Here is a 15546-nt window from a genome sequence, read left to right on the forward strand (position 1 = left end):
GCATCCTCGGGGGTGGCGACTCCTCGTCGGCGCGTGGGCAGACCGGCGGCGCCATGGCAGAGATTTGAGAGAGAGAGTGAGGGCGAGCAAGGGGAGGATGTAGATGAGAATGCAGGCGGGACGACGTGAGCGAGGTAGTATTTATTGGCGGCCGGAATCTAGATCGACGGGAACAGTACACACGCCGGTCGCCGGAATTTACAAGTACTGTAGTCTGAATTACACACGATTCCCGCAGCAAAATCCGTGTGTGAACATAATAGCTGACGGTTTCCAATACAGAACTGTGTCTGATTAATGATCCCCCCACTCCCCTACCAAACCTCGAGCCGTGAGATAGAGTGCCAATCGTGTGGGGGCCGGTTGTCTTGCTAGATCTTTACATTTTCTTTTTTGAACACTAGAAAAATTACATCTTCTGATGATTTTCTAACTCGCACACAAGTACATAGAAATATGATTTTTCAAACCGTTATGGTTACCCGTTGCATGTAGATGTCGTTCAAATTTGAGTTACGGTCATTAAATGGCTAGAAAATCACTTAAATGTATTTAAAAGGTCAAATGACCCCTAAAATTTTCCAAATTTTCACATGACAGTTGTATTAGTGCACGTTAAACGTAGAAAAAAATTTGAAGGCCGTAAGAGGAAGCTATCTCCCGTTTGTCATCAAACATGCATTGTTCCCTCTCGGAACCATGAACCTTCTAGTGAGTTGCTCCGGTTTGTGAGGGGGGTGTGTCCAAACTTTCGTCAAACAGGTCAATTTTTTTACCACATCATCTTGATGGCATGACATTACATCAAGCAAGGTTTCACTTTTTCTGATCATTTTTGAATTTTTTGGAATTAAAATGCCATGGCACTCCATGCATGTGCCCATGCCGTGAGACCAATATGTTTGAAAATTCTTTCTAATTTACTGCACATGGAATTAACTCGCACACAAGTACACAAATATGGTTTTAAACCGTTATGGTTAGCCGTTGCATGTAGATGTAGTTCAAATTTGAATTACGGTCATTAAATGGCTGAAAAATCACTTAAATGTCTTTAAAAGGTCAAATGACCCCTGAAATTTTTCAAATTTTCACCTGACAGTCGTATTAGTGCACGTTAAACGTAGAAAAAAAATTAAAGGTCGTAAGAGGAAGCTATCTCTGTTCATCATCAAACATGCATTGTTCCCTCTCGGGACCACGAGCCTTCTAGTGAGTTGCTCCAGTTTGTGAGGGGGTGTGTCCAAACTTTCGTCAAACAGGCCAATTGTTTTACCGCATCATCTTAGTGGCATGACATTACATCAAACAAGGTTTCATGTTTTTCTAATCATTTTAAATTTTTTGGAATTAAAATGCCATTGCACTCCATGCATACATATGCATGTGTCCATGTCGTGAGACCAATATGTTTGAAAATTCCTTCTAATTTACTGCACACGAAATTAACTCGCACACAAGTACACAAATATCATTTTTCAAACCGTTATGGTTAGCCGTTGCATGTAGATGTAGTTCAAATTTGAATTACGGTCATTAAATGGCTAGAAAATCACTTAAATGTCTTTAAAAGCTCAAATGACCCCTAGAATTTTCCAATTTTTCACATGAGAGTTGTATTAGTGCATGTTAAACGTTAAAAAAATATTTGTAGGCCGTAAGAGGAAGTTATCTCCCGTTCGTCATCAAACATGCATTGCTCCCTCTCGGAACCATGAGCCTTCTAGTGAGTTGCTCCGGTTTGTGAGGGGGTGTGTCCAAACTTTCGTCAAATGGGCCAATTTTTATCAGAATATATAAAAAATACTGAGCGGAAGAAATACAAGAGGGGGCCCACACCCTGGCCACGAGGATGGGGGCGCGCCCTACCCCCCTGGGCGCGCCCCCCTGCCTCATGGGCCCCCTGTTGGCCCTCCGATGCCCATCTTCTCCTATATGAAGTCTTTCGTCCAAAGAAAAATCATAAGCAAGCTTTTGGGATGAGACTCCGCCGCCACGAGGGGGAACCTTGGCGGAACCAATCTAGGGCTCTGGCGGAGCTGTTCTGCCGGGGACACTTCCCTCCGGGAGGGGGAAATCATCGCCATCGTCATCACCAACGCTCCTCTCATCGGGAGAGGGCAATCTCCATCAACATCTTCACCAGCACCATCTCCTCTCAAACCCTAGTTCATCTCTTGTATCCAATTCTTGTCTCCAAGTCTGGGATTGGTACCTGTAGGCTGCTAGTAGTGTTGATTACTCCTTGTAGTTGATGCAAGTTGGTTTATTTGGTGGAAGATCATATGTTCAGATCCTATATGCATATTAATACTCCTCCGATTATGAACATGAATATGCTTTGTGAGTAGTTACGTTTGTTCCTGAGGACATGGGAGAAGTCTTGCTATTAGTAGCCATGTGAATTTGGTATTCGTTCGATATTTTGATGAGATGTATGTTGTCTCTCCTCTAGTGGTGTTATGTGAACATCGACTACATGACACTTCACCATTATTTGGGCCTAGAGGAAGGCATTGGGAAGTAATAAGTAGATGATGGGTTGCTAGAGTGACAGAAGCTTAAACCCTAGTTTATGCGTTGCTTCGTAAGGGGCTGATTTGGATCCATATGTTTCATGCTATGGTTAGGTTTACCTTAATACTTCTCTTGTAGTTGCGGATGCTTGCAATAGGGGTTAATCATAAGTGGGATGCTTGTCCAAGTAAGGGAAGCACCCAAGCACCGGTCCACCCACATATCAAATTATCAAAGTACCGAACGCGAAACATATGAACGTGATGAAAACTAGCTTGACGATAATTCCCATGTGTCCTCGGGAGCGCTTTTCCTTATATAAGAGTTTGTCCAGGCTTGTCCTTTGCTACAAAAAGGATTGGGCCACCTTGCTGCACTTTATTTACTTTTGTTACTTGTTGCTCGTTACCAATTATCTTATCACAAAACTATTCGTTACCTATTATTTCAGTACTTGCAGAGAATACCTTGCTGAAAACCGCTTATCATTTCCTTCTGCTCCTCGTTGGGTTCGACACTCTTACTTATCGAAAGGACTAAGATAGATCCCCTATAATTGTGGGTCATCAAGACTCTTTTCTGGCGCCGTTGTCGGGGAGTGAAGCGCTTTTGGTAGGTGGAATTTGGTAAGGAAAAATTTATATAGTGTGCTGAAATTTACTGTCACTTGTTACTATGGAATGTAATCCTCTAAGGGGCTTGTTCGGGGTATCTTCACCCCGACCAGTAGAGCAAAGAGTTGCTCCTCAACCTACTGAACCTACTGAAAATGAAAATGAAAATTCCTTCGGGTATGTTGGAAAAACTGCTAGCTAATCCTTTTGCAGGAGATGGAACAATGCATCCTGATGAGCACCTAATATATGTGGATGAAGTTTGTGGATTATTTAAGCTTGCAGGTATACCCGATGATGTTATTAAGAAAAAGGTATTCCCTTTATCTTTGAAGGGAGATACATTGACATGGTATAGGCTATGTGATGATATGGGATCATGGAACTACAAACGATTGAAATTGGAATTTCATCAGAAGTTTTATCCTATGCATCTTGTTCATCGTGATCGTAATTATATATATAATTTCTGGCCTCGCGAAGGAGAAAGCATCACTCAAGCTTGGGCGAGGCTTAAATCAATGTTATATTCATGCCCCAATCATGAGCTCCCAAGAGAAATAATTATTCAAAAAATTTATGCTCGGCTTTCTGATAACAATCGCTCCATGCTCGATACTTCTTATGTTGGCTCTTTTATGATGAAGACTATTGAATTCAAATGGGATCTATTGGAAAGAATTAAACGCAACTCTGAAGATTGGGATCTCGACGAAGGTAAGGAGTCAGGTATGACACCTAAGTTTGATTGTGTTAAATCTTTTATGGATACCGATGTTTTCCGTAAATTTAGCACTAAATATGGACTTGACTCTGAGATAGTAGCTTCTTTCTGTGAATCTTTTGCTACTCATGTTGATCTACCTAAGGAGAAGTGGTTTAAATATCATCTTGCCATAGAAGTAAAAGTAGCTGCACCTATTAAAGTTGAAGAAAATACTATCACATAATGATCCTATTGTTCCTACTACTTATGTTGAGAAACCACCTTTGCCTGTCAGAATAAAAGATCATGCTAAAGCTTCAACTGTGGTTCGTAAAAGCAATATTAGAACTTATACACCTCCTGAGCAAGTTAAAGTTGAACCTAATATTGCTATTGTTAAAGATCTCTTGGCTGATAATATTGATGGGCATGTTATTTATTTCCGTGAAGAGACTGCTAGAATTGCTAAACCTTGTGCTAAAGATAAACATAGGCCTGTGGTAGGCATGCCTGTTATTTCTGTTAAAATAGGAGATCATTGTTATCATGGCTTATGTGATATGGGTGCTAGTGCTAGTGCAATACCTATTGACTTATACAAAGAAATTAGGCATGATATTGCACCTACTGAGTTAGAAGATATTGATGTCACAATTAAACTTGCCAATAGAGATACTATTTCACCCATGGGAATTGTTAGAGATGTTGAAGTCTTGTGTGGGAAAACTAAATATCCTGCTGATTTTCTTGTTCTTGGTTCCCCACAAGATAGCTTTTGTCCCATTATATTTGGTAGACCCTTCTTAAACACTGTTAATGCTAGGATAGACTGTGAAAAGGATGTTGTTACTATTGGTTTAGGTGATATGTCTCATGAGTTTAACTTTTCTAAATTTCGTAGACAACACCGTGAAGAGGAATTGCCTAGTAAAGATGAAATTATTGGTCTTGCTTCTATTGCCGTACCTCCTAGTGATCCTTTAGAACAATATTTGCTAGACCATGAAAATGATATGTTTATGAATGAAAGAAGGGAAATAGATGAAGTATTCTTTAATCAGGAACCCATCCTGAAACACAATTTGCCTGTTGAAATCCTAGGGGATCCTCCTCCACCCAAGGGTGATCCCGTGTTTGAACTTAAACCGTTACCCGATACTCTTAAATATGCTTATCTCGATGAAAAGAAGTTATATCATGTTATTATTAGTGCTAGCCTTTCAGAGCATGAAGAAGAGAGATTATTGAAAACTCTGAAGAAGCACCGCGCTGCCATTGGATATACTCTTGATGATCTTAAGGGCATAAGTCCCACTCTATGCCAACACAAAATAAATTTAGAGAAAGATGCCAAACCAATTCGTGATCACCAACGATGGCTGAATCCTAAGATGAAAGAAGTGGTAAGAAAGGAAATACTAAAGCTTCTTGAGGCAGGTATTATTTATCCCGTTGCTGATAGTCAGTGGGTAAGTCCTGTCCATTGTGTCCCTAAGAAGGGAGGTATTACTGTCGTTCCTAATGATAAAGATGAATTGATTCCGCAAAGAATTGTTACAGGTTATAGGATGGTAATTGATTTCCGCAGATTAAATAAGGCTACTAAAAAGGATCATTACCCCTTACCTTTTATTGATCAAATGCTAGACAGATTATCCAAACATACACATTTTTTCTTTCTAGATGGTTATTCTGGTTTCTCTCAAATACCTGTGTCAGCTGATGATCAATCTAAGACCACTTTCACTTGTCCTTCGGTACTTTTGCTTATAGACGTATGCCTTTTGGTTTATGTAATGCACCTGCTACCTTTCAAAGATGCATGATGGCTATATTCTCTGACTTTTGTGAAAAGATTTGTGAGGTTTTCATGGATGATTTCTCCGTTTATGGATCCTCTTTTGATGATTGCTTGAGCAACCTTGATCGAGTTTTGCAGAGATGTGAAGAAACTAATCTTGTCTTGAATTGGGAGAAGTGCCACTTTATGGTTAATGAAGGTATTGTCTTGGGGCATAAAATTTCTGAAAGAGGCATTGAGGTTGATAAAGCTAAAGTGGATGCTATTGAAAAGGTGCCATGTCCCAAGGACATCAAAGGTATAAGAAGTTTCCTTGGTCATGCCGGGTTTTATAGGAGGTTCATTAAGGACTTCTCAAAAATTTCTCGGCCTCTGACTAATTTATTACAAAAAGATATACCATTTGTCTTTGATGATGATTGTGTAGAAGCATTTGAAATACTTAAGAAAGCATTGATCTCTGCACCTATTGTTCAGCCACCTAATTGGAATTTACCCTTCAAAATTATGTGTGATGCTAGTGATTATGCTGTAGGTGCTGTTCTAGGGCAAAGAGTTGATAAGAAATTAAATGTTATTCAATATGCTAGTAAAACTCTGGACAATGCCCAGAGAAATTATGCTACTACTGAAAAAGAATTCTTAGCAGTTGTATTTGCTTGTGATAAGTTCAGACCTTATATTGTTGATTCTAAAGTAACTATTCACACTGATCATGCTGCTATTAAATATCTTATGGAAAAGAAAGATGCTAAACCTAGACTTATTAGATGGGTTCTCCTGCTACAAGAATTTGATTTACATATTATTGATAGAAAGGGAGCTGAGAATGTTCTTGATGACCCACTACCTATTGATGATAGCTTTCCTGATGAACAACTAAATGTCATAAATGCTTCTCGTACTGCTCCATGGTAGGCTGATTATGCTAATTACATTGTTGCTAAATTTATACCACCTAGTTTCACATACCAGCAAAAGAAAAAGTTCTTTTATGATTTGAGACATTACTTTTGTGATGACCCACATCTTTATAAAGAAGGAGTAGATGGTGTTATTAGACGTTGTGTACCTGAGCATGAACAGGAACAGATCCTACACAAGTGTCACTCCGAAGCTTATGGAGGACACCACGCTGGAGACAGAACTGCACACAAGGTATTGCAATCCGGTTTTTATTGGCCTACTCTCTTCAAGGATGCCCGTAAGTTTGTCTTATCTTGCGATGAATGTCAAAGAATTGGTAACATTAGTAGACGTCAAGAAATGCCTATGAATTATTCACTTGTTATTGAACCATTCGATGTTTGGGGCTTTGATTATATGGGACCGTTTCCTGCCTCTAATGGATATACACATATTTTAGTTGCTGTTGATTACGTTACTAAGTGGGTAGAAGCTATTCCAACTAGTAGTGCTGATCATAACACCTCTACTAAGATGCTTAAAGAAGTTATTTTCCCGAGGTTTGGAGTCCCTAGATATTTAATGACTGATGGTGGTTCACATTTTATTCATGGTGCTTTCCGTAAAATGCTTGCTAAGTATGATGTTAACCATAGAATTGCATCCCCTTATCACCCACAGTCTAGTGGTCAAGTAGAATTGAGTAATAGAGAACTCAAATTAATTTTGCAAAAGACGGTTAATAGATCTAGAAAGAATTGGTCCAAGAAACTTGATGATGCATTATGGGCCTATAGAACTGCATATAAAAATCCTATGGGTATGTCTCCTTATAAAATGGTTTATGGAAAAGCATGTCACTTACCTCTCGAACTAGAACATAAGGCTTATTGGGCTATTAAAGAGCTCAACTATGATTTCAAACTTGCCGGTGAGAAGAGGTTATTTGACATTAGCTCACTTGATGAATGAAGAACCCAAGGCTATGAAAATGCCAAATTGTTCAAAGAAAAAGTTAAAAGATGGCATGACAAAAGAATACAAAAGCGTGAGTTTAATGTAGATGATTATGTATTGCTATACAACTCTCGCTTAAGATTTTTTGCAGGAAAACTTCTCTCTAAATGGGAAGGTCCTTACATTATCGAAGAGGTCTATCGTTCCGGTGCCATAAAGATCAACAACTTCGGAGGCACGAATCCGAAGGTGGTGAACGGTCAAAGAATCAAACATTATATCTCAGGTAATCCCATAAATGTTGAAACCATTGTTACTGAAACCGTGACCCCGGAGGAATACATAAGGGACACTTTCCGGAACATTTCAGACACCGAAAGGGAATAGGTATGTGGTACGGTAAGTAAACCGACTCCAAAACAGTTCTAATGGCAATTTTTCTCCGTTTTGGAATATTTAGAAAAATAGAAAAATAAGAAGCAGTCCGGGAAGGACACGAGGCCTCCACGAGGGTGGAGGGCGCGCCCTACCCCCCTGGGCGCGCCCCCTGCCTCGTGGGCACCTCGTGCACTCTCCGGACTCTGTTTTCTTGCACGATATGTATTTTGGTCGGTAAAAATTCATTATATAATCTCCCGAAGGTTTTGACTCCTGTATCACGCAATTGTCCTCTGTTCTTGTTTCGAGATGGTTTTCTGACAGATCTAAATCATCATGACGTCTCCAAATGCCCCCAAGGACAAGTTCTTTGAGAAGGTCATCAATCCTTACCTCGCGGAGGTGCTGCGGCACTCTCAAGCCATTGAGATGCGTGATGGGTTGCTGCACATCTGCGATGTGGAGGGACCAAAGGGGACCGGAAGCGTGGAGATGAGGCTCGAAGCTATGGAGCAACAGGTTTTCAAGTGCCAGGGGATGGTGGAACGTGGACTCAACGCCAACCACATGATGATTGCGGAGTTCACCAACAACCACAAGCCGGATGCCAAGAACATTGAGGAGGCCATCTTCAAGCTTCACGAGAAGATCGAGCACCTCCAAGCCCAAATCTATGACCTGCAAAACCAAAACTGTGAGTATGAATATAGATTCAAAAGGATGAGTTTGGCTGCAGATTTGAGGATCCCGGAGACTCGATCATCCTTCTATGATGGTGAGCCTATGCCTTGGAAGACGGACGACAAGCCCACATCATCATCATCACCACCATCTTCTTCACCGACAAGGGAGGTATAATCACATGGGTATGGGCACTCCCCTTGGCAACTGCCAAGCTTGGGGGAGGTGCCCCGGTATCGTATCACCATCACACTCCTATCTTTACCGTTTTTCTTAGTTCGATCCTTTTAGTAATATTTTGATCTAATAGATTAAAGTTTTAGTATGATCTAGTTTTGAGTTTTGATTTATGATCCCTTTATGTAATCGAGTCCGTGAGCTATATATAATAAAGATTAGTGTTGAGTCAAGGGCTTGATTATCTTGCTATGATCTTGAGTGAATAAAAGAAAAGAGAAAGAATAAAAAGAAACATAGAGATCATATTGATCTTATGGAGAGTAATGACTTCACATAGAAAGAGTATGATGATTAAAAATTGTTGAGAGTTGACAAATTTGGTTTTGGTCATCGTTGCAATTAATAGGAAGTAATAAAGAAAGAGAGGTTTCACATATAAATATACTATCTTGGACATCTTTTATGATTGGGAGCACTCATTAAAATATGACATGCTAAAGAGTTGATATTGGACAAGGAAGACAACGTAATGGGTTATGTTTTCTTATATCTGAAATAAAGTATATTGTCATGGATCATCCAACATGTTGAGCTTGCCTTCCCCCCTCATGCTAGCCAAATTCTTCGCACCAAGTAGAGATACTACTTGTGCTTCCAAATACCCTTAAACCCCAGTTTTGCCATGAGGGTCCACCATATCTACCTATGGATTGAGTAAGATCCTTCAAGTAAGTTGTCATCGGTGCAAGCAATAAAAATTGCTCTCTAAATATGTATGATTGATTGGTGTGGAGGAAATAAGCTTTATACGATCTTGTGATGTGGAAGAAATAAAAGCGACGGACTGCATAATAAAGGTCTATATCACAAGTGGCAATATAAAGTGACGTTCTTTCACATTAATATTTTGTGCATCCAACCCTGAAAGCGCATGACAACCTCTGCTTCCCTCTGCGAAGGGCCTATCTTTATTATTATCTTCTACCTTATGCAAGAGTCATGGTGATCTTGACCTTTCCTTTTTATATTTTATCCTTTGGCAAGCACGATGTGTTGGAAAGATCCTGATATATATATATATCTAATTGGATGTAAGCTAGCATGAGTTATTATTGTTGACATTACCCTTGAGGTAAAAGGTTGGGAGGCGAAACTATAAGCCCCTATCTTTCTCTGTGTCCGATTAAAACTCCGTAACCACAAGTATTGCGTGAGTGTTAGCAATTATGAAAGAATAAATGATAGTTGAGTATGTGGAATTGCTAGAAAGCTCTGACATAGACTCTTTCTGATGTTATGATAAATTGCAATTGCTTCAATGACTGAGATTATAGTTTGTTAGTTTTCAATAAAGTTTCTGATTCCAACTTTGCATAGTGAATGGATTATTACTTGAGCATAAGAAATCATATGACAATATCCATATATGTTGCTGTTATTAGAATGATCATGATGCCCTCATGTCCGTATTTTATTTTATCGACACCTCTACCTCTAAACATGTGGGCATTTTTATCGTTATCGGCTTCTGCTTGAGGACAAGCGAGGTCTAAGCTTGGGGGAGTTGATACGTCCATTTTGCATCATGCTTTTATATCGATATTTATTGCATTATGGGCTGTTATTACACATTATGTCACAATACTTATGCCTATTCTCTCTTATTTTACAAGGTTTACATGAAGAGGGAGAATGCCGGCAGCTGGAATTCTGGGCTGGAAAAGGAGCAAATATTAGAGACCTATTCTACACAACTCCAAAAGTCCTAAAACTCCACGGAAGTTATTTTTAGAATATATAAAAAAATACTGAGTGGAAGAAATACAAGAGGGGGCCCACACCCTGGCCACGAGGGTGGGGGCGCGCTCTACCCCCCTGGGCACGCCCCTGCCTCATGGGCCCCCTGTTGGCCCTCCGATGCCCATCTTCTGCTATATGAAGTCTTTCGTCCAAAGAAAAATCATAAGCAAGCTTTCGGGACGAGACTCCGCCGCCACGAGGCGGAACCAATCTAGGGCTCTGGCGGAGCTGTTCTGCCGGGGACACTTCCCTCCGAGAGGGGGAAATCATCGCCATCGTCATCACCAACGCTCCTCTCATCGGGAGAGGGCAATCTCCATAAACATCTTCACCAGCACCATCTCCTCTCAAACCCTAATTCATCTCTTGTATCCAATTCTTGTCTCCAAATCTGGGATTGGTACCTGTAGGTTGATAGTGTTGATTACTCCTTGTTGTTGATGCTAGTTGGTTTATTTGGTGGAAGATCATATGTTCAGATCCTATATGCATATTAATACTCCTCTAATTATGAACATGAATATGCTTTGTGAGTAGTTACGTTTGTTCCTGAGGACATGGGAGAAGTCTTGCTATTAGTAGTCATGTGAATTTGGTATTCGTTCAATATTTTGATGAGATGTATGTTGTCTCTCCTCTAGTGGTGTTATGTGAACATCGACTACATGACACTTCACCATTATTTGGGCCTAGAGGAAGGCATTGGGAAGTAATAAGTAGATGATGGGTTGCTAGAGTGACAGAAGCTTAAACCCTAGTTTATGCGTTGCTTCGTAAGGGGCTGATTTGGATCCATATGTTTCATGCTATGGTTAGGTTTACCTTAATACTTCTCTTGTAGTTGCGGATGCTTGCAATAGGGGTTAATCATAAGTGGGATGCTTGTCCAAGTAAGGGCAGCACCCAAGCACCGGTCCACCCACATATCAAATTATCAAAGTACCGAACGCGAATCATATGAACGTGGTGAAAACTAGCTTGACGATAATTCCCATGTGTCCTCGGGAGCGCTTTTCCTTATATAAGAGTTTGTCCAGGCTTGTCCTTTGCTACAAAAAGGATTGTGCCACCTTGCTACACTTTATTTACTTTTGTTACTTGTTGCTCGTTACCAATTATCTTATCACAAAATTATCCGTTACCTATTATTTCAGTACTTGCAGAGAATACCTTGCTGGAAACCGCTTATCATTTCCTTCTGCTCCTCGTTGGGTTCGACACTCTTACTTATCGAAAGGACTACGATAGATCCCCTATACTTGTGGGTCATCAGCATGACATTACATCAAGCAAGGTTTCATGTTTTTCTGATCATTTTTTAATTTTTTGGAATTAAAATGACATGGCACTCCATGCATACATATGCATGTGTCCATGTCGTGAGACCAATATGTTTGAAAATTTCTTCTAATTTACTGCACATGGAATTAACTCGCACACAAGTACACAAATATCATTTTTCAAATCGTTATGGTTAGCCGTTGGATGTAGATGTAGTTCAAATTTGCATTACGGTCATTAAATGGCTCTTAAATGTCTCTAAAAGGTCAAATGACCGTTAGAATTTTCCAAATTTTCACTTTATAGTTGTATTAGTGCACGTTAAACATAGAAAAAAATTGAAGGCCGTAAGAGGAAGCTATCTCCTGTTCGTCATCAAGCATGCATTGTTCAAATTTGAATTACGGTCGTTAAATGGCTAGAAATCACTTAAATGTCTTTAAAAGGTCAAATGACCCCTGGAATTTACAAAATTTTCACATGACAGTTGTATTAGTGCACGTTACATGTAGAAAAAATTTGAAGGCTATAAGAGGAAGCTATCTCCCGTTCGTCATCAAACATGCATTGTTCCCTCTCGGAACCACGAGCCTTCTAGTGAGTTGCTCCGGTTTGTGAGGGGTGTGTTGTCAGGACCCCGATCCTAAATCACGCCGATCTAGCATGTAACACATCATATCACTTTGCGGCCTCACGCACGGTATTCCCACAGTTGCCACCTTACCTGGCTCGGGATCGTTTGCGCCTTTTGGCTCACGTATATGATAGTATCGCTAGCATCCATATGACAGAGAACCCGGGCCGACATGACTAGTCGTAAACCCAAAGTGGCACTAACTTACAGGGACAGGCATACATGACCCAGCAACGAACGTGTCGGTCATCAGCGAGTGAATTCGGGCTGTAGCAACTGGGCTAGCAGGACTCCGGGAATCCGTGCTGTAGCAGGCTAACAGGACTCCGAAAGACACCGCGTGACATTTCCCCGAAGGGACAGACACAGGATTGAAGAAGGACACATGCCGGCCAGTCTAAGTGTTCCGGAGCAGTAGCAACTGGGCTAACAGGACTCCGGTAAACCGGGCTGTAGCAGACTACCATGGCTCAGTGGAAGCACCAGACTACATTTCCCCATAAGAGAGGCTACCAAGGATAGACAACTAGGTTGTCGGATCCCACACATGCCAAGCATTTCAATCATACACACAATATGCTCAATATGTGTAAATACAACATGGCATCACAACATGACTATACGACTCAAAGTATTTATTCAATAGGCTCCGAGGAGCGAGATATTACAAACATGGGTCTCATGACCCAACATTCAGAGCATACCAGTCAAAGCACACGCGGAAGCTTAACATGTCTGAGTACAAACATCTACAAATGAAAAAGGCTAAGAAGCCTGACTATCTACCAGATCCTGCCGAGGGCACAAGATCGTAGCTGAGGTATCAAGCTAAGCGTCGAAGTCCACACGGAACTACTAGTGAGACTGAAGTCTCTCTGCAAAAACATAAATTAAGCAAACGTGAGTACAAATGTACCCAGCAAGACTTACATCAGAACTATCTACATATGCATCGATATCAACAAAGGGGGTGGTGGATTTTAACTGCAGCAAGCCAGCTTTGAATCAGTGGCTATCCTATACTACGACTGCAAGTAACTCTTTTGGGGTGGCGCACACGAGTCCACATATTCATCATATCAATACACCACTATGGATCCGCTCCCGTCTTCCTACGAGAACGCCATCCATAGCACTCACGCTTATCTTGCGCATTTTAGAGAATCCACTTTCACTTGTCTATGAACTGTTGTAGGCAACCCAGAAGTCCTTTACCGTGGACGCGGCTATTCGAATAGATCATTTATAACCCTGCAGGGGTGTACTTCTTCACACATGTTTCCAGCACTTAGCGTCTGCACACGACATGTGCTCGGCAGACTTCAAGCGAAAGCCGACGTGGGTGTAGACCACGACCTACCTAAACACTCAAGTCTCTAATCCAGGTTTATCGCCTATTCAGGTTCCATCCCCAGGGAGTCCGGCCGAGGTTTCCACATACGGCCCCGAATGATGTGTACAGGGTTCCACGACACCAAACGGGCACCCGGCATACCCGGCCACGTGCCTACCGCATCATAGCGCACCCCTCGGGTCAGCGCTGCGCACGGCCTCCAGCATACTACAAACACCAGAAACTACTTGCAACTCCTGGACAGAGGACTAGGGTGGTTAAGAAGTCGAGCGGGGTCATATTTCAGGGCCCAATGCATGGTAGTAGCTGTTTCATGGATCACAAACACAGAACTCAGTTCCTGAGGATGGCTTCAATGAGACAACCCACCATGTACTCCTACATGGCCTCTCACCGCTACCTTTACCAAATCGTGTTCACACACTTATATAGCTCACACACAGTAGGACATGTTCATCACCATTCCAATTCATCCCCGATGAATCAGACCTAACTCAACTCTAAGCAGTAGCAGGCATGACAAACAAGCATGAATGAGTAGGCACATCAGGGCTCAAACAACTCCTACTCATGCTAGTGGGTTTCATCTATTTACTGTGGCAATGACAGGTCATGCAGAGGAAAGGGGTTCAACTACCGCATCATGTAACCGTTGAATCGCTGTTGTCCTAATGCAGTAAAAGAGAGCAGGAGCGAGAGAGTGGGATTGTATCGGAATGAACAAGGGGGTTTTGCTTGCCTGGCACTTCTGAAGATAGTATAGTTCTTCATCGGTGTCATCGATCACATGGTCGGAACAACGTCCACTGAGAGGGGACAAATACCGGCAAATAGAGAAGAACACAATCAATGTAATCCTCAATATGATGCATGATCAGGACATGGCAAAATGAGTGTGTTGGGCTAATGCAACTACAACCAGATGGGTTTGAGCCATTTTGAACCAAAGGTTCAACCCCAAACTCATCTTAAGAATTTAAATACTGCTTTATCATGTTTTGATATAAACAGCAGGGTTAATTTGCTTTAACATGCATGAAACCAGCATAGATGGATAGATTGGATTTTTCTGATCATTTTTCATATATAAATCTTTGCATTTGGAGTTACAGATTAATTTCTATGATTTTTAGAAGTTAGCACTATTTTCTGAATTAAATTAAACCCAGAAAACTGTTAATTGCGTCAGCACTGCATCATGCTTGCGTCAGCAAGTCAACAGCGCTGACTGGAGTCAAACCTGACGTGTGGGGTCCACACGTCAGTGCCACAGGGTTAAACGGAGGGGTTAAATTTAGCCTAACTAAAAGATTAGGGAGCTGGGGCCCATCTGTCATTGACCCAGAGGGTCATTAGGTTAGTGTTAATGGGGGGGTTGACCGGTGTTAAGCCGCCGGCGAGGCCCGGGACGGTGGCACGGCTTGGAAACACAGCACACGCGACGAAACGAGCGGCGGTTTGGCTTGGCGTGAAGCTGGTGCTCGTCCGCATCCAACGGAGCCATCAGCTCGCGCCGGAGTGGACCGTAACAACGGCGGCGATGGCAAGCGCGGCGGTCGGAGCTCGGACGAACTCGGCAACGACTCTGCGGTGCACGGGGGGACTAGGTGATGGTGGTGTTGGGTTTCTGGGAACATGTTGAGCACGTAGCGGTGCTCGTACGCGACGGTTGCTAGCCTATTCGCCGGCGACGATGAGCGCGGCGGTGGTGAGCTCTCGGGTCCAGTGGCTAGCACG

This window comes from Aegilops tauschii, chromosome 4 (genome assembly GCF_002575655.3).
Source record: "Aegilops tauschii subsp. strangulata cultivar AL8/78 chromosome 4, Aet v6.0, whole genome shotgun sequence".
NCBI classification, from domain to species: Eukaryota; Viridiplantae; Streptophyta; class Magnoliopsida; order Poales; family Poaceae; genus Aegilops; species Aegilops tauschii.